A 19,242-nucleotide genomic window follows, 5' to 3' on the forward strand; every position below is an offset into this window, starting at 1 on the left:
TCTCAATGCAAGTTTAAGAAGAGGTGGTCTTTGAACACAGTGAGCCGCGAGAATTTTTTTTAACCTTTGCAGACGAAACAAAGTTATCTCCATCGATCATCTGGGGGTTGTTCTTGGGCCTATTTTTATTTTGTGTGAGCTATGTTGTATTGTTGGGGCCTTTACACCTGTGACATTGCTGTGAACGTTGTAAGTGGAAACGTTGGCAGGTGCAGACAGAAAAGTCAGAACTAAGCACACCCTGAGCCGTCAGGATGGCCGAGTGGTCTAAGGCGCCAGACTCAAGAGAGCTTGATCTTCAGTGATGCTGAGCCTTCTGGTCTCCTCATGGAGGCGTGGGTTCAAATCCCACTTCTGACAGTTCCCTTTTACACCCTTAAGTCTTCCTAATGTTTGCAGTGCATTCCCCAGACACACCACAATATTTACAGGAACCTGTAATAAATAAAGAGAAATCCACCAGGCTGGGCCCTCAATCACAATTCCATGTATTTCTGAAAGGGACACCTCAGGCACACCTTCCATTACATTTGCACTCCATCACAGTAACTGCCATGCTGGGTTTCGAAATAAGCAGTTGATCCCATCATTTGTTGTGAGGCTCTCCTGCCACCTTTTGGGCAGAGAAGGCACTGTCACTGCAACAACACAGGCAGACATGTTCAACAGGGCTTCCTGGTTATGTGGGAGGAGCAGATTGCCAATGGTCCCCCCTTGCAAATTCTAATTTACATAAGGAAGACAGAGAGGTAGCTGGGAGTAGGCACTACACACGGACATTGCACTCCCTCTTGTGATTTGCAGCCAATTCTAGATTGAGGCAGGAGGAAAGGAGGAGACTCGCTCAACAATGGCCATACTGGGAAGTCAGCCACTCTGGGTCTCCCAGGTGAATGTTTCAGGCCTGTGAGCCACTCATATAAATCTCGCCTGATCTCGCCTGATCGAGCGCTGAGCGAGCGCGTTTGAATCCAAATATCAAACACCTCTTTCTCAGGCGCAAGAAATGGTGGGCCCTTCATTGCTTCTGGTGTGGAAGTCTATGGAGCAAGGGTCCAGGACTTGCAGAGGAGTACAAGTGCCAGAAAGTGCTTGCTGTTCTCATCTGTGCCTTTTTACTGCTCACTGGCCGATAGGAGATTGGCTGCCCCCTTCCTTGCTGGAGTGAAAAAACAACAACTTGAGAGAAAACATGACTTTGTGTGGCTCACTTATAGGGAGACGAGCCAAATAGCCCTGCTGTTTTCAGAAAGACGCTTCAGTAATTGTTCAAAATGTCTCCTGGCCACTCTGGCTCGTTGGTCTAGGGGTATGATTCTCGCTTTGGGTGCGAGAGGTCCCGGGTTCAAATCCCGGACGAGCCCATCCTGTGGAATTTTTCAGGCTGCTTGTCATATAGGAGCCTTTCTTCTTTTCAATGCTATAAGACGCTGTGTATGTCGAGAAGGTTCCTTACCCTGCACGCTATTTTCCACTTTTGACATGATAAAGGAGTGCAGGACTTCGTTGCAACTGCTTTTCTGGGCTGGACCAGCAGTGTAGGAACATTACATGCAAAGTGTTTTTCTAGTGTCATTTCAGGATATGGTTTCAAAATCGCCTCATGGGAAAAAAGTGGTCCTCATTCCAAAGAAAGAGAGACCGGGTAAGGAGAGCCCAACTTTGAGCTTCAAGGACGTTGGCCCTTAGTCTGTGCATTCCAACCCAATACATGCCAACAAGATTCCTGAGGTAGTGTCTGTTTCTGTAGTGTAGTGGTTATCACATTCGCCTTACACGCGAAAGGTCCCTGGTTCGGGACCGGGCAGAAACAGCAGCTTGCTGTTTTTCACAGTGTTTGCATTTACTGGCTCACTTTATAGGAAAGCTGAGATAATAGAGGCTGTCTATTCCTCACCAGCCTGACGTAGTGTGCTCCAGAGATCTCAGTGACAGCACGAAAAGAGAAGTGACGATAGCTTGCGCCATTCGCTTGCTCGCACTTTGCTCTGTAGGGTGGGCCTACTTCATGAAAGCAAGGCATGAGAGAAGAAATGCTTCTCTTGTCCTCACCACGAGCAGACACTTAAAGCAAACAAACTGTCTGAAGGACAGAGGCTTTTTAATTTCTTGTTTGATGACGGTCATGGAAAAGACAGCAATCATATTGCAGAACAGAGCAGCATGTACTGGCTAGCTGCCACTAACCCCTGGAGCCGTGTCAGAGGTGACTCTTGTGTGGCTCGTTGGTCTAGGGGTATGATTCTCGCTTAGGGTGCGAGAGGTCCCGGGTTCAAATCCCAGACGAGCCTTTTTTAGAGGTAAACATACAAACCCTACTAAAAATGCACTATGCCTGACTATTTCTCGTTATACTGGGTGCATTGTTGCACAACATATTTCTAACCTCAGAAGAAAAATGGATCACCATGCTTTATCTGCCTACCTGCTTAGTCTCAGTGTGTCCCAGGTGATGCTTTCCCAAGCTGTACTCGCTGGCATTTAGGCATCAGATATTTGCCTGTCGATGCCTGCACAAGTGAGTTTTGAATACGTCTAATTGCAAGCATGTTGGATGATATCTCTGAGGTTTTCACACTTGTTCTGCACATTCTGAGCCGCTGCTGATACAGCAGAATAGAAGTAGGGTGAAGACTTGAGAGAAACTTTCCTCTAACAGTAGAAACCACCAAGGTAGTTTCTGTAGTGTAGTGGTCATCACGTTCGCCTAACACGCGAAAGGTCCCCGGTTCGAGACCGGGCAGAAACACTGTGCATTGGATTCTTTTTTTGTGCACACTCTAAAACCTTATTATCTCAATGCAAGTTTAAGAAGAGGTGGTCTTTGAACACAGTGAGCCGCGAGAATTTTTTTTTACCTTTGCAGACGAAACAAAGTTATCTCCATCGATCATCTGGGGGTTGTTCTTGGGCCTATTTTTATTTTGTGTGAGCTATGTTGTATTGTTGGGGCCTTTACACCTGTGACATTGCTGTGAACGTTGTAAGTGGAAACGTTGGCAGGTGCAGACAGAAAAGTCAGAACTAAGCACACCCTGAGCCGTCAGGATGGCCGAGTGGTCTAAGGCGCCAGACTCAAGAGAGCTTGATCTTCAGTGATGCTGAGCCTTCTGGTCTCCTCATGGAGGCGTGGGTTCAAATCCCACTTCTGACAGTTCCCTTTTACACCCTTAAGTCTTCCTAATGTTTGCAGTGCATTCCCCAGACACACCACAATATTTACAGGAACCTGTAATAAATAAAGAGAAATCCACCAGGCTGGGCCCTCAATCACAATTCCATGTATTTCTGAAAGGGACACCTCAGGCACACCTTCCATTACATTTGCACTCCATCACAGTAACTGCCATGCTGGGTTTCGAAATAAGCAGTTGATCCCATCATTTGTTGTGAGGCTCTCCTGCCACCTTTTGGGCAGAGAAGGCACTGTCACTGCAACAACACAGGCAGACATGTTCAACAGGGCTTCCTGGTTATGTGGGAGGAGCAGATTGCCAATGGTCCCCCCTTGCAAATTCTAATTTACATAAGGAAGACAGAGAGGCAGCTGGGAGTAGGCACTACACACGGACATTGCACTCCCTCTTGTGATTTGCAGCCAATTCTAGATTGAGGCAGGAGGAAAGGAGGAGACTCGCCCAACAATGGCCATACTGGGAAGTCAGCCACTCTGGGTCTCCCAGGTGAATGTTTCAGGCCTGTGAGCCACTCATATAAATCTCGCCTGATCTCGCCTGATCGAGCGCTGAGCGAGCGCGTTTGAATCCAAATATCAAACACCTCTTTCTCAGGCGCAAGAAATGGTGGGCCCTTCATTGCTTCTGGTGTGGAAGTCTATGGAGCAAGGGTCCAGGACTTGCAGAGGAGTACAAGTGCCAGAAAGTGCTTGCTGTTCTCATCTGTGCCTTTTTACTGCTCACTGGCCGATAGGAGATTGGCTGCCCCCTTCATTGCTGGAGTGAAAAAACAACAACTTGAGAGAAAACATGACTTTGTGTGGCTCACTTATAGGGAGACGAGCCAAATAGCCCTGCTGTTTTCTGAAAGACGCTTCAGTAATTGTTCAAAATGTCTCCTGGCCACTCAGGCTCGTTGGTCTAGGGGTATGATTCTCGCTTCGGGTGCGAGAGGTCCCGGGTTCAAATCCCGGACGAGCCCATCCTGTGGAAGTTTTCAGGCTGCTTGTCATATAGGAGCCTTTCTTCTTTTCAATGCTATAAGACGCTGTGTATGTCGAGAAGGTTCCTTACCCTGCACGCTATTTTCCACTTTTGACATGATAAAGGAGTGCAGGACTTCCTTGCAACTGCTTTTCTGGGCTGGACCAGCAGTTTAGGAACATTACATGCAAAGAGTTTTTCTAGTGTCATTTCAGGATATGGTTTCAAAATCGCCTCTTGGGGAAAAAAGTGGTCCTCATTCCTGTCTTCCAAAGAAAGAGAGACCGGGTAAGGAGAGCCCAACTTTGAGCTTCAAGGACGTTGGCCCTTAGTCTGTGCGTTCCAACCCAATACACGCCAACAAGATTCCTGAGGTAGTGTCTGTTTCTGTAGTGTAGTGGTTATCACGTTCGCCTTACACGCGAAAGGTCCCTGGTTCGAGACCGGGCAGAAATGCAGCTTGCTGTTTTTCACAGTGTTTGCATTTACTGGCTCACTTTGTAGAAAAGCTGAGATAATAGAGGCTGTCTATTCCTCACCAGCCTGACGTAGTGTGCTCCAGAGATCTCAGTGACAGCTCGAAAAGAGAAGTGACGATAGCTTGCGCCATTCGCTTGCTCGCACTTTGCTCTGTAGGGTGGGCCTACTTCATGAAAGCAAGGCATGAGAGAAGAAATGCTTCTCTTGTCCTCACCACGAGCAGACACTTAAAGCAAACAAACTGTCTGAAGGACAGAGGCTTTTTAATTTCTTGTTTGATGACGGTCATGGAAAAGACAGCAATCATATTGCAGAACAGAGCAGCATGTACTGGCTAGCTGCCACTAACCCCTGGAGCCGTGTCAGAGGTGACTCTTGCGTGGCTCGTTGGTCTAGGGGTATGATTCTCGCTTAGGGTGCGAGAGGTCCCGGGTTCAAATCCCGGACGAGCCCTTTTTAGAGGTAAACATACAAACCCTACTAAAAAAGCACTATGCCTGACTATTTCTCGTTATACTGGGTGCATTGTTGCACAACATATTTCTAACCTCAGAAGAAAAATGGATCACCATGCTTTATCTGCCTACCTGCTTAGTCTCAGTGTGTCCCAGGTGATGCTTTCCCAAGCTGTACTCGCTGGCATTTAGGCATCAAATATTTGCCTGTCGATGCCTGCACAAGTGAGTTTTGAATACGTCTAATTGCAAGCATGTTGGATGATATCTCTGAGGTTTTCACACTTGTTCTGCATATTCTGAGCCGCTGCTGATACAGCAGAATAGAAGTAGGGTGAAGACTTGAGAGAAACTTTCCTCTAACAGTAGAAAGCACCAAGGTAGTTTCTGTAGTGTAGTGGTCATCACGTTCGCCTAACACGCGAAAGGTCCCCGGTTCGAGACGGGGCAGAAACACTGTGCATTGGATGCTTTTTTTGTGCACACTCTAAAACCTTATTATCTCAATGCAAGTTTAAGAAGAGGTGGTCTTTGAACACAGTGAGCCGCGAGAATTTTTTTTTACCTTTGCAGACGAAACAAAGTTATCTCCATCGATCATCTGGGGGTTGTTCTTGGGCCTATTTTTATTTTGTGTGAGCTATGTTGTATTGTTGGGGCCTTTACACCTGTGACATTTCTGTGAACGTTGTAAGTGGAAACGTTGGCAGGTGCAGACAGAAAAGTCAGAACTAAGCACACCCTGAGCCGTCAGGATGGCCGAGTGGTCTAAGGCGCCAGACTCAAGAGAGCTTGATCTTCAGTGATGCTGAGCCTTCTGGTCTCCTCATGGAGGCGTGGGTTCAAATCCCACTTCTGACAGGTCCCTTTTACACCCTTAAGTCTTCCTAATTTTTGCAGTGCATTCCCCACACACACCACAATATTTGCGGGAACCTGTAGTAAATAAAGAGAAATCCACCAGGCTGGGCCCTCAATCACAATTTCATGTATTTCTGAAAGTGACACCTCAGGCACACCTTCCATTACATTTGCAATCCATCACAGTAACTGCCTTGCTGGGTTTCGAAATAAGCAGTTGATCCCATCATTTGTTGTGAGGCTCTCCTGCCACCTTTTTGGCAGAGAAGGCACTGTCCCTGCAACAACACAGGCAGACATGTTCAACAGGGCTTCCTGGTTATGTGGGAGGAGCAGATTGCCAATGGTCCCCCCTTGAAAATTCTAATTTACATAAGGAAGACAGAGAGGTAGCTGGTAGTAGGCACTACACACGGACATTGCACTCCCTCTTGTGATTTGCAGCCAATTCTAGATTGAGGCAGGAGGAAAGGAGGAGACTCGCCCAACAATGGCCATACTGGGAAGTCAGCCACTCTGGGTCTCCCAGGTGAATGTTTCAGGCCTGTGAGCCACTCATATAAATCTCGCCTGATCTCGCCTGATCGAGCGCTGAGCGAGCGCGTTTGAATCCAAATATCAAACACCTCTTTCTCAGGCGCAAGAAATGGTGGGCCCTTCATTGCTTCTGGTGTGGAAGTCTATGGAGCAAGGGTCCAGGACTTGCAGAGGAGTACAAGTGCCAGAAAGTGCTTGCTGTTCTCATCTGTGCCTTTTTACTGCTCACTGGCCGATAGGAGATTGGCTGCCCCCTTCATTGCTGGAGTGAAAAAACAACAACTTGAGAGAAAACATGACTTTGTGTGGCTCACTTATAGGGAGACGAGCCAAATAGCCCTGCTGTTTTCTGAAAGACGCTTCAGTAATTGTTCAAAATGTCTCCTGGCCACTCAGGCTCGTTGGTCTAGGGGTATGATTCTCGCTTCGGGTGCGAGAGGTCCCGGGTTCAAATCCCGGACGAGCCCATCCTGTGGAAGTTTTCAGGCTGCTTGTCATATAGGAGCCTTTCTTCTTTTCAATGCTATAAGACGCTGTGTATGTCGAGAAGGTTCCTTACCCTGCACGCTATTTTCCACTTTTGACATGATAAAGGAGTGCAGGACTTCCTTGCAACTGCTTTTCTGGGCTGGACCAGCAGTTTAGGAACATTACATGCAAAGAGTTTTTCTAGTGTCATTTCAGGATATGGTTTCAAAATCGCCTCTTGGGGAAAAAAGTGGTCCTCATTCCTGTCTTCCAAAGAAAGAGAGACCGGGTAAGGAGAGCCCAACTTTGAGCTTCAAGGACGTTGGCCCTTAGTCTGTGCGTTCCAACCCAATACACGCCAACAAGATTCCTGAGGTAGTGTCTGTTTCTGTAGTGTAGTGGTTATCACGTTCGCCTTACACGCGAAAGGTCCCTGGTTCGAGACCGGGCAGAAATGCAGCTTGCTGTTTTTCACAGTGTTTGCATTTACTGGCTCACTTTGTAGAAAAGCTGAGATAATAGAGGCTGTCTATTCCTCACCAGCCTGAAGTAGTGTGCTCCAGAGATCTCAGTGACAGCTCGAAAAGAGAAGTGACGATAGCTTGCGCCATTCGCTTGCTCGCACTTTGCTCTGTAGGGTGGGCCTACTTCATGAAAGCAAGGCATGAGAGAAGAAATGCTTCTCTTGTCCTCACCACGAGCAGACACTTAAAGCAAACAAACTGTCTGAAGGACAGAGGCTTTTTAATTTCTTGTTTGATGACGGTCATGGAAAAGACAGCAATCATATTGCAGAACAGAGCAGCATGTACTGGCTAGCTGCCACTAACCCCTGGAGCCGTGTCAGAGGTGACTCTTGCGTGGCTCGTTGGTCTAGGGGTATGATTCTCGCTTAGGGTGCGAGAGGTCCCGGGTTCAAATCCCGGACGAGCCCTTTTTAGAGGTAAACATACAAACCCTACTAAAAAAGCACTATGCCTGACTATTTCTCGTTATACTGGGTGCATTGTTGCACAACATATTTCTAACCTCAGAAGAAAAATGGATCACCATGCTTTATCTGCCTACCTGCTTAGTCTCAGTGTGTCCCAGGTGATGCTTTCCCAAGCTGTACTCGCTGGCATTTAGGCATCAAATATTTGCCTGTCGATGCCTGCACAAGTGAGTTTTGAATACGTCTAATTGCAAGCATGTTGGATGATATCTCTGAGGTTTTCACACTTGTTCTGCATATTCTGAGCCGCTGCTGATACAGCAGAATAGAAGTAGGGTGAAGACTTGAGAGAAACTTTCCTCTAACAGTAGAAAGCACCAAGGTAGTTTCTGTAGTGTAGTGGTCATCACGTTCGCCTAACACGCGAAAGGTCCCCGGTTCGAGACCGGGCAGAAACACTGTGCATTGGATGCTTTTTTTGTGCACACTCTAAAACCTTATTATCTCAATGCAAGTTTAAGAAGAGGTGGTCTTTGAACACAGTGAGCCGCGAGAATTTTTTTTAACCTTTGCAGACGAAACAAAGTTATCTCCATCGATCATCTGGGGGTTGTTCTTGGGCCTATTTTTATTTTGTGTGAGCTATGTTGTATTGTTGGGGCCTTTACACCTGTGACATTGCTGTGAACGTTGTAAGTGGAAACGTTGGCAGGTGCAGACAGAAAAGTCAGAACTAAGCACACCCTGAGCCGTCAGGATGGCCGAGTGGTCTAAGGCGCCAGACTCAAGAGAGCTTGATCTTCAGTGATGCTGAGCCTTCTGGTCTCCTCATGGAGGCGTGGGTTCAAATCCCACTTCTGACAGTTCCCTTTTACACCCTTAAGTCTTCCTAATGTTTGCAGTGCATTCCCCAGACACACCACAATATTTACAGGAACCTGTAATAAATAAAGAGAAATCCACCAGGCTGGGCCCTCAATCACAATTCCATGTATTTCTGAAAGGGACACCTCAGGCACACCTTCCATTACATTTGCACTCCATCACAGTAACTGCCATGCTGGGTTTCGAAATAAGCAGTTGATCCCATCATTTGTTGTGAGGCTCTCCTGCCACCTTTTGGGCAGAGAAGGCACTGTCACTGCAACAACACAGGCAGACATGTTCAACAGGGCTTCCTGGTTATGTGGGAGGAGCAGATTGCCAATGGTCCCCCCTTGCAAATTCTAATTTACATAAGGAAGACAGAGAGGTAGCTGGGAGTAGGCACTACACACGGACATTGCACTCCCTCTTGTGATTTGCAGCCAATTCTAGATTGAGGCAGGAGGAAAGGAGGAGACTCGCTCAACAATGGCCATACTGGGAAGTCAGCCACTCTGGGTCTCCCAGGTGAATGTTTCAGGCCTGTGAGCCACTCATATAAATCTCGCCTGATCTCGCCTGATCGAGCGCTGAGCGAGCGCGTTTGAATCCAAATATCAAACACCTCTTTCTCAGGCGCAAGAAATGGTGGGCCCTTCATTGCTTCTGGTGTGGAAGTCTATGGAGCAAGGGTCCAGGACTTGCAGAGGAGTACAAGTGCCAGAAAGTGCTTGCTGTTCTCATCTGTGCCTTTTTACTGCTCACTGGCCGATAGGAGATTGGCTGCCCCCTTCCTTGCTGGAGTGAAAAAACAACAACTTGAGAGAAAACATGACTTTGTGTGGCTCACTTATAGGGAGACGAGCCAAATAGCCCTGCTGTTTTCAGAAAGACGCTTCAGTAATTGTTCAAAATGTCTCCTGGCCACTCTGGCTCGTTGGTCTAGGGGTATGATTCTCGCTTTGGGTGCGAGAGGTCCCGGGTTCAAATCCCGGACGAGCCCATCCTGTGGAATTTTTCAGGCTGCTTGTCATATAGGAGCCTTTCTTCTTTTCAATGCTATAAGACGCTGTGTATGTCGAGAAGGTTCCTTACCCTGCACGCTATTTTCCACTTTTGACATGATAAAGGAGTGCAGGACTTCGTTGCAACTGCTTTTCTGGGCTGGACCAGCAGTGTAGGAACATTACATGCAAAGTGTTTTTCTAGTGTCATTTCAGGATATGGTTTCAAAATCGCCTCATGGGAAAAAAGTGGTCCTCATTCCAAAGAAAGAGAGACCGGGTAAGGAGAGCCCAACTTTGAGCTTCAAGGACGTTGGCCCTTAGTCTGTGCATTCCAACCCAATACATGCCAACAAGATTCCTGAGGTAGTGTCTGTTTCTGTAGTGTAGTGGTTATCACATTCGCCTTACACGCGAAAGGTCCCTGGTTCGGGACCGGGCAGAAACAGCAGCTTGCTGTTTTTCACAGTGTTTGCATTTACTGGCTCACTTTATAGGAAAGCTGAGATAATAGAGGCTGTCTATTCCTCACCAGCCTGACGTAGTGTGCTCCAGAGATCTCAGTGACAGCACGAAAAGAGAAGTGACGATAGCTTGCGCCATTCGCTTGCTCGCACTTTGCTCTGTAGGGTGGGCCTACTTCATGAAAGCAAGGCATGAGAGAAGAAATGCTTCTCTTGTCCTCACCACGAGCAGACACTTAAAGCAAACAAACTGTCTGAAGGACAGAGGCTTTTTAATTTCTTGTTTGATGACGGTCATGGAAAAGACAGCAATCATATTGCAGAACAGAGCAGCATGTACTGGCTAGCTGCCACTAACCCCTGGAGCCGTGTCAGAGGTGACTCTTGTGTGGCTCGTTGGTCTAGGGGTATGATTCTCGCTTAGGGTGCGAGAGGTCCCGGGTTCAAATCCCAGACGAGCCTTTTTTAGAGGTAAACATACAAACCCTACTAAAAATGCACTATGCCTGACTATTTCTCGTTATACTGGGTGCATTGTTGCACAACATATTTCTAACCTCAGAAGAAAAATGGATCACCATGCTTTATCTGCCTACCTGCTTAGTCTCAGTGTGTCCCAGGTGATGCTTTCCCAAGCTGTACTCGCTGGCATTTAGGCATCAGATATTTGCCTGTCGATGCCTGCACAAGTGAGTTTTGAATACGTCTAATTGCAAGCATGTTGGATGATATCTCTGAGGTTTTCACACTTGTTCTGCACATTCTGAGCCGCTGCTGATACAGCAGAATAGAAGTAGGGTGAAGACTTGAGAGAAACTTTCCTCTAACAGTAGAAACCACCAAGGTAGTTTCTGTAGTGTAGTGGTCATCACGTTCGCCTAACACGCGAAAGGTCCCCGGTTCGAGACCGGGCAGAAACACTGTGCATTGGATTCTTTTTTTGTGCACACTCTAAAACCTTATTATCTCAATGCAAGTTTAAGAAGAGGTGGTCTTTGAACACAGTGAGCCGCGAGAATTTTTTTTTACCTTTGCAGACGAAACAAAGTTATCTCCATCGATCATCTGGGGGTTGTTCTTGGGCCTATTTTTATTTTGTGTGAGCTATGTTGTATTGTTGGGGCCTTTACACCTGTGACATTGCTGTGAACGTTGTAAGTGGAAACGTTGGCAGGTGCAGACAGAAAAGTCAGAACTAAGCACACCCTGAGCCGTCAGGATGGCCGAGTGGTCTAAGGCGCCAGACTCAAGAGAGCTTGATCTTCAGTGATGCTGAGCCTTCTGGTCTCCTCATGGAGGCGTGGGTTCAAATCCCACTTCTGACAGTTCCCTTTTACACCCTTAAGTCTTCCTAATGTTTGCAGTGCATTCCCCAGACACACCACAATATTTACAGGAACCTGTAATAAATAAAGAGAAATCCACCAGGCTGGGCCCTCAATCACAATTCCATGTATTTCTGAAAGGGACACCTCAGGCACACCTTCCATTACATTTGCACTCCATCACAGTAACTGCCATGCTGGGTTTCGAAATAAGCAGTTGATCCCATCATTTGTTGTGAGGCTCTCCTGCCACCTTTTGGGCAGAGAAGGCACTGTCACTGCAACAACACAGGCAGACATGTTCAACAGGGCTTCCTGGTTATGTGGGAGGAGCAGATTGCCAATGGTCCCCCCTTGCAAATTCTAATTTACATAAGGAAGACAGAGAGGTAGCTGGGAGTAGGCACTACACACGGACATTGCACTCCCTCTTGTGATTTGCAGCCAATTCTAGATTGAGGCAGGAGGAAAGGAGGAGACTCGCTCAACAATGGCCATACTGGGAAGTCAGCCACTCTGGGTCTCCCAGGTGAATGTTTCAGGCCTGTGAGCCACTCATATAAATCTCGCCTGATCTCGCCTGATCGAGCGCTGAGCGAGCGCGTTTGAATCCAAATATCAAACACCTCTTTCTCAGGCGCAAGAAATGGTGGGCCCTTCATTGCTTCTGGTGTGGAAGTCTATGGAGCAAGGGTCCAGGACTTGCAGAGGAGTACAAGTGCCAGAAAGTGCTTGCTGTTCTCATCTGTGCCTTTTTACTGCTCACTGGCCGATAGGAGATTGGCTGCCCCCTTCCTTGCTGGAGTGAAAAAACAACAACTTGAGAGAAAACATGACTTTGTGTGGCTCACTTATAGGGAGACGAGCCAAATAGCCCTGCTGTTTTCAGAAAGACGCTTCAGTAATTGTTCAAAATGTCTCCTGGCCACTCTGGCTCGTTGGTCTAGGGGTATGATTCTCGCTTTGGGTGCGAGAGGTCCCGGGTTCAAATCCCGGACGAGCCCATCCTGTGGAATTTTTCAGGCTGCTTGTCATATAGGAGCCTTTCTTCTTTTCAATGCTATAAGACGCTGTGTATGTCGAGAAGGTTCCTTACCCTGCACGCTATTTTCCACTTTTGACATGATAAAGGAGTGCAGGACTTCGTTGCAACTGCTTTTCTGGGCTGGACCAGCAGTGTAGGAACATTACATGCAAAGTGTTTTTCTAGTGTCATTTCAGGATATGGTTTCAAAATCGCCTCATGGGAAAAAAGTGGTCCTCATTCCAAAGAAAGAGAGACCGGGTAAGGAGAGCCCAACTTTGAGCTTCAAGGACGTTGGCCCTTAGTCTGTGCATTCCAACCCAATACATGCCAACAAGATTCCTGAGGTAGTGTCTGTTTCTGTAGTGTAGTGGTTATCACATTCGCCTTACACGCGAAAGGTCCCTGGTTCGGGACCGGGCAGAAACAGCAGCTTGCTGTTTTTCACAGTGTTTGCATTTACTGGCTCACTTTATAGGAAAGCTGAGATAATAGAGGCTGTCTATTCCTCACCAGCCTGACGTAGTGTGCTCCAGAGATCTCAGTGACAGCACGAAAAGAGAAGTGACGATAGCTTGCGCCATTCGCTTGCTCGCACTTTGCTCTGTAGGGTGGGCCTACTTCATGAAAGCAAGGCATGAGAGAAGAAATGCTTCTCTTGTCCTCACCACGAGCAGACACTTAAAGCAAACAAACTGTCTGAAGGACAGAGGCTTTTTAATTTCTTGTTTGATGACGGTCATGGAAAAGACAGCAATCATATTGCAGAACAGAGCAGCATGTACTGGCTAGCTGCCACTAACCCCTGGAGCCGTGTCAGAGGTGACTCTTGTGTGGCTCGTTGGTCTAGGGGTATGATTCTCGCTTAGGGTGCGAGAGGTCCCGGGTTCAAATCCCAGACGAGCCTTTTTTAGAGGTAAACATACAAACCCTACTAAAAATGCACTATGCCTGACTATTTCTCGTTATACTGGGTGCATTGTTGCACAACATATTTCTAACCTCAGAAGAAAAATGGATCACCATGCTTTATCTGCCTACCTGCTTAGTCTCAGTGTGTCCCAGGTGATGCTTTCCCAAGCTGTACTCGCTGGCATTTAGGCATCAGATATTTGCCTGTCGATGCCTGCACAAGTGAGTTTTGAATACGTCTAATTGCAAGCATGTTGGATGATATCTCTGAGGTTTTCACACTTGTTCTGCACATTCTGAGCCGCTGCTGATACAGCAGAATAGAAGTAGGGTGAAGACTTGAGAGAAACTTTCCTCTAACAGTAGAAACCACCAAGGTAGTTTCTGTAGTGTAGTGGTCATCACGTTCGCCTAACACGCGAAAGGTCCCCGGTTCGAGACCGGGCAGAAACACTGTGCATTGGATTCTTTTTTTGTGCACACTCTAAAACCTTATTATCTCAATGCAAGTTTAAGAAGAGGTGGTCTTTGAACACAGTGAGCCGCGAGAATTTTTTTTTACCTTTGCAGACGAAACAAAGTTATCTCCATCGATCATCTGGGGGTTGTTCTTGGGCCTATTTTTATTTTGTGTGAGCTATGTTGTATTGTTGGGGCCTTTACACCTGTGACATTGCTGTGAACGTTGTAAGTGGAAACGTTGGCAGGTGCAGACAGAAAAGTCAGAACTAAGCACACCCTGAGCCGTCAGGATGGCCGAGTGGTCTAAGGCGCCAGACTCAAGAGAGCTTGATCTTCAGTGATGCTGAGCCTTCTGGTCTCCTCATGGAGGCGTGGGTTCAAATCCCACTTCTGACAGTTCCCTTTTACACCCTTAAGTCTTCCTAATGTTTGCAGTGCATTCCCCAGACACACCACAATATTTACAGGAACCTGTAATAAATAAAGAGAAATCCACCAGGCTGGGCCCTCAATCACAATTCCATGTATTTCTGAAAGGGACACCTCAGGCACACCTTCCATTACATTTGCACTCCATCACAGTAACTGCCATGCTGGGTTTCGAAATAAGCAGTTGATCCCATCATTTGTTGTGAGGCTCTCCTGCCACCTTTTGGGCAGAGAAGGCACTGTCACTGCAACAACACAGGCAGACATGTTCAACAGGGCTTCCTGGTTATGTGGGAGGAGCAGATTGCCAATGGTCCCCCCTTGCAAATTCTAATTTACATAAGGAAGACAGAGAGGTAGCTGGGAGTAGGCACTACACACGGACATTGCACTCCCTCTTGTGATTTGCAGCCAATTCTAGATTGAGGCAGGAGGAAAGGAGGAGACTCGCCCAACAATGGCCATACTGGGAAGTCAGCCACTCTGGGTCTCCCAGGTGAATGTTTCAGGCCTGTGAGCCACTCATATAAATCTCGCCTGATCGAGCCTGATCGAGCGCTGAGCGAGCGCGTTTGAATCCAAATATCAAACACCTCTTTCTCAGGCGCAAGAAATGGTGGGCCCTTCATTGCTTCTGGTGTGGAAGTCTATGGAGCAAGGGTCCAGGACTTGCAGAGGAGTACAAGTGCCAGAAAGTGCTTGCTGTTCTCATCTGTGCCTTTTTACTGCTCACTGGCCGATAGGAGATTGGCTGCCCCCTTCCTTGCTGGAGTGAAAAAACAACAACTTGAGAGAAAACATGACTTTGTGTGGCTCACTTATAGGGAGACGAGCCAAATAGCCCTGCTGTTTTTTGAAAGACACTTCAGTAATTGTTCAAAATGTCTCCTGGCCACTCAGGCTCGTTGGTCTAGGGGTATGATTCTCGCTTCGGGTGCGAGAGGTCCCGGGTTCAAATCCCGGACGAGCCCATCCTGTGGAAGTTTTCAGGCTGCTTGTCATATAGGAGCCTTTCTTCTTTTCAATGCTATAAGACGCTGTGTATGTCGAGAAGGTTCCTTACCCTGCACGCTATTTTCCACTTTTGACATGATAAAGGAGTGCAGGACTTCCTTGCAACTGCTTTTCTGGGCTGGACCAGCAGTGTAGGAACATTACATGCAAAGAGTTTTTCTAGTGTCATTTCAGGATATGGTTTCAAAATCGCCTCTTGGGGAAAAAAGTGGTCCTCATTCCTGTCTTCCAAAGAAAGAGAGACCGGGTAAGGAGAGCCCAACTTTGAGCTTCAAGGACGTTGGCCCTTAGTCTGTGCGTTCCAACCCAATACACGCCAACAAGATTCCTGAGGTAGTGTCTGTTTCTGTAGTGTAGTGGTTATCACGTTCGCCTTACACGCGAAAGGTCCCTGGTTCGAGACCGGGCAGAAATGCAGCTTGCTGTTTTTCACAGTGTTTGCATTTACTGGCTCACTTTATAGAAAAGCTGAGATAATAGAGGCTGTCTATTCCTCACCAGCCTGACGTAGTGTGCTCCAGAGACCTCAGTGACAGCTCGAAAAGAGAAGTGACGATAGCTTGCGCCATTCGCTTGCTCGCACTTTGCTCTGTAGGGTGGGCCTACTTCATGAAAGCAAGGCATGAGAGAAGAAATGCTTCTCTTGTCCTCACCACGAGCAGACACTTAAAGCAAACAAACTGTCTGAAGGACAGAGGCTTTTTAATTTCTTGTTTGATGACGGTCATGGAAAAGACAGCAATCATATTGCAGAACAGAGCAGCATGTACTGGCTAGCTGCCACTAACCCCTGGAGCCGTGTCAGGGGTGACTCTTGCGTGGCTCGTTGGTCTAGGGGTATGATTCTCGCTTAGGGTGCGAGAGGTCCCGGGTTCAAATCCCGGACGAGCCCTTTTTAGAGGTAAACATACAAACCCTACTAAAAAAGCACTATGACTATTTCTCGTTATACTGGGTGCATTGTTGCACAACATATTTCTAACCTCAGAAGAAAAATGGATCACCATGCTTTATCTGCCTACCTGCTTAGTCTCAGTGTGTCCCAGGTGATGCTTTCCCAAGCTGTACTCGCTGGCATTTAGGCATCAGATATTTGCCTGTCGATGCCTGCACAAGTGAGTTTTGAATACGTCTAATTGCAAGCATGTTGGATGATATCTCTGAGGTTTTCACACTTGTTCTGCACATTCTGAGCCGCTGCTGATACAGCAGAATAGAAGTAGGGTGAAGACTTGAGAGAAACTTTCCTCTAACAGTAGAAAGCACCAAGGTAGTTTCTGTAGTGTAGTGGTCATCACGTTCGCCTAACACGCGAAAGGTCCCCGGTTCGAGACGGGGCAGAAACACTGTGCATTGGATGCTTTTTTTGTGCACACTCTAAAACCTTATTATCTCAATGCAAGTTTAAGAAGAGGTGGTCTTTGAACACAGTGAGCCGCGAGAATTTTTTTTTACCTTTGCAGACGAAACAAAGTTATCTCCATCGATCATCTGGGGGTTGTTCTTGGGCCTATTTTTATTTTGTGTGAGCTATGTTGTATTGTTGGGGCCTTTACACCTGTGACATTGCTGTGAACGTTGTAAGTGGAAACGTTGGCAGGTGCAGACAGAAAAGTCAGAACTAAGCACACCCTGAGCCGTCAGGATGGCCGAGTGGTCTAAGGCGCCAGACTCAAGAGAGCTTGATCTTCAGTGATGCTGAGCCTTCTGGTCTCCTCATGGAGGCGTGGGTTCAAATCCCACTTCTGACAGGTCCCTTTTACACCCTTAAGTCTTCCTAATTTTTGCAGTGCATTCCCCACACACACCACAATATTTGCGGGAACCTGTAGTAAATAAAGAGAAATCCACCAGGCTGGGCCCTCAATTACAATTCCATGTATTTCTGAAAGTGACACCTCAGGCACACCTTCCATTACATTTGCAATCCATCACAGTAACTGCCTTGCTGGGTTTCGAAATAAGCAGTTGATCCCATCATTTGTTGTGAGGCTCTCCTGCCACCTTTTTGGCAGAGAAGGCACTGTCCCTGCAACAACACAGGCAGACATGTTCAACAGGGCTTCCTGGTTATGTGGGAGGAGCAGATTGCCAATGGTCCCCCCTTGAAAATTCTAATTTACATAAGGAAGACAGAGAGGTAGCTGGTAGTAGGCACTACACACGGACATTGCACTCCCTCTTGTGATTTGCAGCCAATTCTAGATTGAGGCAGGAGGAAAGGAGGAGACTCGCCCAACAATGGCCATACTGGGAAGTCAGCCACTCTGGGTCTCCCAGGTGAATGTTTCAGGCCTGTGAGCCACTCATATAAATCTCGCCTGATCGAGCCTGATCGAGCGCTGAGCGAGCGCGTTTGAATCCAAATATCAAACACCTCATTCTCAGGCGCAAGAAATGGTGGGCCCTTCATTGCTTCTGGTGTGGAAGTCTATGGAGCAAGGGTCCAGGACTTGCAGAGGAGTACAAGTGCCAGAAAGTGCTTGCTGTTCTCATCTGTGCCTTTTTACTGCTCACTGGCCGATAGGAGATTGGCTGCCCCCTTCATTGCTGGAGTGAAAAAACAACAACTTGAGAGAAAACATGACTTTGTGTGGCTCACTTATAGGGAGACGAGCCAAATAGCCCTGCTGTTTTCTGAAAGACGCTTCAGTAATTGTTCAAAATGTCTCCTGGCCACTCAGGCTCGTTGGTCTAGGGGTATGATTCTCGCTTCGGGTGCGAGAGGTCCCGGGTTCAAATCCCGGACGAGCCCATCCTGTGGAAGTTTTCAGGCTGCTTGTCATATAGGAGCCTTTCTTCTTTTCAATGCTATAAGACGCTGTGTATGTCGAGAAGGTTCCTTACCCTGCACGCTATTTTCCACTTTTGACATGATAAAGGAGTGCAGGACTTCCTTGCAACTGCTTTTCTGGGCTGGACCAGCAGTTTAGGAACATTACATGCAAAGAGTTTTTCTAGTGTCATTTCAGGATATGGTTTCAAAATCGCCTCTTGGGGAAAAAAGTGGTCCTCATTCCTGTCTTCCAAAGAAAGAGAGACCGGGTAAGGAGAGCCCAACTTTGAGCTTCAAGGACGTTGGCCCTTAGTCTGTGCGTTCCAACCCAATACACGCCAACAAGATTCCTGAGGTAGTGTCTGTTTCTGTAGTGTAGTGGTTATCACGTTCGCCTTACACGCGAAAGGTCCCTGGTTCGAGACCGGGCAGAAATGCAGCTTGCTGTTTTTCACAGTGTTTGCATTTACTGGCTCACTTTGTAGAAAAGCTGAGATAATAGAGGCTGTCTATTCCTCACCAGCCTGACGTAGTGTGCTCCAGAGATCTCAGTGACAGCTCGAAAAGAGAAGTGACGATAGCTTGCGCCATTCGCTTGCTCGCACTTTGCTCTGTAGGGTGGGCCTACTTCATGAAAGCAAGGCATGAGAGAAGAAATGCTTCTCTTGTCCTCACCACGAGCAGACACTTAAAGCAAACAAACTGTCTGAAGGACAGAGGCTTTTTAATTTCTTGTTTGATGACGGTCATGGAAAAGACAGCAATCATATTGCAGAACAGAGCAGCATGTACTGGCTAGCTGCCACTAACCCCTGGAGCCGTGTCAGAGGTGACTCTTGCGTGGCTCGTTGGTCTAGGGGTATGATTCTCGCTTAGGGTGCGAGAGGTCCCGGGTTCAAATCCCGGACGAGCCCTTTTTAGAGGTAAACATACAAACCCTACTAAAAAAGCACTATGCCTGACTATTTCTCGTTATACTGGGTGCATTGTTGCACAACATATTTCTAACCTCAGAAGAAAAATGGATCACCATGCTTTATCTGCCTACCTGCTTAGTCTCAGTGTGTCCCAGG

The 19,242-nt window shown here is 47.3% G+C and overlaps 34 non-coding genes across 34 annotated transcripts; all 34 read left to right on the plus strand.

Annotated features, from left to right (window-relative positions):
• Nucleotides 1-248: 248 nt before the first annotated feature.
• Nucleotides 249-360, plus strand: TRNAL-CAA (transfer RNA leucine (anticodon CAA)). The gene is made up of 2 exons: nt 249-286; nt 315-360. It is a non-coding gene; the product is annotated as a tRNA-Leu (tRNA).
• A 932-nt stretch (nt 361-1,292) lies between these two features.
• On the plus strand, nt 1,293-1,364 carry TRNAP-UGG (transfer RNA proline (anticodon UGG)). The gene has a single exon. It is a non-coding gene; the product is annotated as a tRNA-Pro (tRNA).
• Nucleotides 1,365-1,740: 376 nt separating this feature from the next.
• On the plus strand, nt 1,741-1,813 carry TRNAV-UAC (transfer RNA valine (anticodon UAC)). Its single transcript has one exon. It is a non-coding gene; the product is annotated as a tRNA-Val (tRNA).
• A 406-nt stretch (nt 1,814-2,219) lies between these two features.
• On the plus strand, nt 2,220-2,291 carry TRNAP-AGG (transfer RNA proline (anticodon AGG)). The gene has a single exon. It is a non-coding gene; the product is annotated as a tRNA-Pro (tRNA).
• Nucleotides 2,292-2,676: 385 nt separating this feature from the next.
• On the plus strand, nt 2,677-2,749 carry TRNAV-AAC (transfer RNA valine (anticodon AAC)). The gene has a single exon. It is a non-coding gene; the product is annotated as a tRNA-Val (tRNA).
• Nucleotides 2,750-3,042: 293 nt separating this feature from the next.
• On the plus strand, nt 3,043-3,154 carry TRNAL-CAA (transfer RNA leucine (anticodon CAA)). The gene is made up of 2 exons: nt 3,043-3,080; nt 3,109-3,154. It is a non-coding gene; the product is annotated as a tRNA-Leu (tRNA).
• Nucleotides 3,155-4,086: 932 nt separating this feature from the next.
• TRNAP-CGG (transfer RNA proline (anticodon CGG)) lies at nt 4,087-4,158 on the plus strand. Its single transcript has one exon. It is a non-coding gene; the product is annotated as a tRNA-Pro (tRNA).
• Nucleotides 4,159-4,543: 385 nt separating this feature from the next.
• Nucleotides 4,544-4,616, plus strand: TRNAV-UAC (transfer RNA valine (anticodon UAC)). Its single transcript has one exon. It is a non-coding gene; the product is annotated as a tRNA-Val (tRNA).
• Nucleotides 4,617-5,021: 405 nt separating this feature from the next.
• On the plus strand, nt 5,022-5,093 carry TRNAP-AGG (transfer RNA proline (anticodon AGG)). Its single transcript has one exon. It is a non-coding gene; the product is annotated as a tRNA-Pro (tRNA).
• A 385-nt stretch (nt 5,094-5,478) lies between these two features.
• TRNAV-AAC (transfer RNA valine (anticodon AAC)) lies at nt 5,479-5,551 on the plus strand. Its single transcript has one exon. It is a non-coding gene; the product is annotated as a tRNA-Val (tRNA).
• Nucleotides 5,552-5,844: 293 nt separating this feature from the next.
• Nucleotides 5,845-5,956, plus strand: TRNAL-CAA (transfer RNA leucine (anticodon CAA)). Its single transcript has 2 exons — nt 5,845-5,882; nt 5,911-5,956. It is a non-coding gene; the product is annotated as a tRNA-Leu (tRNA).
• A 932-nt stretch (nt 5,957-6,888) lies between these two features.
• TRNAP-CGG (transfer RNA proline (anticodon CGG)) lies at nt 6,889-6,960 on the plus strand. The gene has a single exon. It is a non-coding gene; the product is annotated as a tRNA-Pro (tRNA).
• Nucleotides 6,961-7,345: 385 nt separating this feature from the next.
• On the plus strand, nt 7,346-7,418 carry TRNAV-UAC (transfer RNA valine (anticodon UAC)). The gene has a single exon. It is a non-coding gene; the product is annotated as a tRNA-Val (tRNA).
• A 405-nt stretch (nt 7,419-7,823) lies between these two features.
• On the plus strand, nt 7,824-7,895 carry TRNAP-AGG (transfer RNA proline (anticodon AGG)). The gene has a single exon. It is a non-coding gene; the product is annotated as a tRNA-Pro (tRNA).
• A 385-nt stretch (nt 7,896-8,280) lies between these two features.
• Nucleotides 8,281-8,353, plus strand: TRNAV-AAC (transfer RNA valine (anticodon AAC)). Its single transcript has one exon. It is a non-coding gene; the product is annotated as a tRNA-Val (tRNA).
• Nucleotides 8,354-8,646: 293 nt separating this feature from the next.
• On the plus strand, nt 8,647-8,758 carry TRNAL-CAA (transfer RNA leucine (anticodon CAA)). Its single transcript has 2 exons — nt 8,647-8,684; nt 8,713-8,758. It is a non-coding gene; the product is annotated as a tRNA-Leu (tRNA).
• Nucleotides 8,759-9,690: 932 nt separating this feature from the next.
• TRNAP-UGG (transfer RNA proline (anticodon UGG)) lies at nt 9,691-9,762 on the plus strand. Its single transcript has one exon. It is a non-coding gene; the product is annotated as a tRNA-Pro (tRNA).
• A 376-nt stretch (nt 9,763-10,138) lies between these two features.
• Nucleotides 10,139-10,211, plus strand: TRNAV-UAC (transfer RNA valine (anticodon UAC)). Its single transcript has one exon. It is a non-coding gene; the product is annotated as a tRNA-Val (tRNA).
• A 406-nt stretch (nt 10,212-10,617) lies between these two features.
• TRNAP-AGG (transfer RNA proline (anticodon AGG)) lies at nt 10,618-10,689 on the plus strand. The gene has a single exon. It is a non-coding gene; the product is annotated as a tRNA-Pro (tRNA).
• A 385-nt stretch (nt 10,690-11,074) lies between these two features.
• Nucleotides 11,075-11,147, plus strand: TRNAV-AAC (transfer RNA valine (anticodon AAC)). The gene has a single exon. It is a non-coding gene; the product is annotated as a tRNA-Val (tRNA).
• A 293-nt stretch (nt 11,148-11,440) lies between these two features.
• TRNAL-CAA (transfer RNA leucine (anticodon CAA)) lies at nt 11,441-11,552 on the plus strand. The gene is made up of 2 exons: nt 11,441-11,478; nt 11,507-11,552. It is a non-coding gene; the product is annotated as a tRNA-Leu (tRNA).
• A 932-nt stretch (nt 11,553-12,484) lies between these two features.
• Nucleotides 12,485-12,556, plus strand: TRNAP-UGG (transfer RNA proline (anticodon UGG)). The gene has a single exon. It is a non-coding gene; the product is annotated as a tRNA-Pro (tRNA).
• A 376-nt stretch (nt 12,557-12,932) lies between these two features.
• Nucleotides 12,933-13,005, plus strand: TRNAV-UAC (transfer RNA valine (anticodon UAC)). Its single transcript has one exon. It is a non-coding gene; the product is annotated as a tRNA-Val (tRNA).
• Nucleotides 13,006-13,411: 406 nt separating this feature from the next.
• On the plus strand, nt 13,412-13,483 carry TRNAP-AGG (transfer RNA proline (anticodon AGG)). The gene has a single exon. It is a non-coding gene; the product is annotated as a tRNA-Pro (tRNA).
• A 385-nt stretch (nt 13,484-13,868) lies between these two features.
• Nucleotides 13,869-13,941, plus strand: TRNAV-AAC (transfer RNA valine (anticodon AAC)). Its single transcript has one exon. It is a non-coding gene; the product is annotated as a tRNA-Val (tRNA).
• Nucleotides 13,942-14,234: 293 nt separating this feature from the next.
• TRNAL-CAA (transfer RNA leucine (anticodon CAA)) lies at nt 14,235-14,346 on the plus strand. The gene is made up of 2 exons: nt 14,235-14,272; nt 14,301-14,346. It is a non-coding gene; the product is annotated as a tRNA-Leu (tRNA).
• A 932-nt stretch (nt 14,347-15,278) lies between these two features.
• On the plus strand, nt 15,279-15,350 carry TRNAP-CGG (transfer RNA proline (anticodon CGG)). Its single transcript has one exon. It is a non-coding gene; the product is annotated as a tRNA-Pro (tRNA).
• A 385-nt stretch (nt 15,351-15,735) lies between these two features.
• Nucleotides 15,736-15,808, plus strand: TRNAV-UAC (transfer RNA valine (anticodon UAC)). Its single transcript has one exon. It is a non-coding gene; the product is annotated as a tRNA-Val (tRNA).
• Nucleotides 15,809-16,213: 405 nt separating this feature from the next.
• On the plus strand, nt 16,214-16,285 carry TRNAP-AGG (transfer RNA proline (anticodon AGG)). Its single transcript has one exon. It is a non-coding gene; the product is annotated as a tRNA-Pro (tRNA).
• A 381-nt stretch (nt 16,286-16,666) lies between these two features.
• On the plus strand, nt 16,667-16,739 carry TRNAV-AAC (transfer RNA valine (anticodon AAC)). The gene has a single exon. It is a non-coding gene; the product is annotated as a tRNA-Val (tRNA).
• Nucleotides 16,740-17,032: 293 nt separating this feature from the next.
• Nucleotides 17,033-17,144, plus strand: TRNAL-CAA (transfer RNA leucine (anticodon CAA)). Its single transcript has 2 exons — nt 17,033-17,070; nt 17,099-17,144. It is a non-coding gene; the product is annotated as a tRNA-Leu (tRNA).
• A 932-nt stretch (nt 17,145-18,076) lies between these two features.
• TRNAP-CGG (transfer RNA proline (anticodon CGG)) lies at nt 18,077-18,148 on the plus strand. Its single transcript has one exon. It is a non-coding gene; the product is annotated as a tRNA-Pro (tRNA).
• Nucleotides 18,149-18,533: 385 nt separating this feature from the next.
• TRNAV-UAC (transfer RNA valine (anticodon UAC)) lies at nt 18,534-18,606 on the plus strand. Its single transcript has one exon. It is a non-coding gene; the product is annotated as a tRNA-Val (tRNA).
• A 405-nt stretch (nt 18,607-19,011) lies between these two features.
• Nucleotides 19,012-19,083, plus strand: TRNAP-AGG (transfer RNA proline (anticodon AGG)). The gene has a single exon. It is a non-coding gene; the product is annotated as a tRNA-Pro (tRNA).
• The last annotated feature ends 159 nt before the right edge of the window (nt 19,084-19,242 follow it).

This window comes from Lissotriton vulgaris, chromosome 10 (assembly GCF_964263255.1).
Source record: "Lissotriton vulgaris chromosome 10, aLisVul1.2, whole genome shotgun sequence".
Classification (NCBI taxonomy): domain Eukaryota; kingdom Metazoa; phylum Chordata; class Amphibia; order Caudata; family Salamandridae; genus Lissotriton; species Lissotriton vulgaris.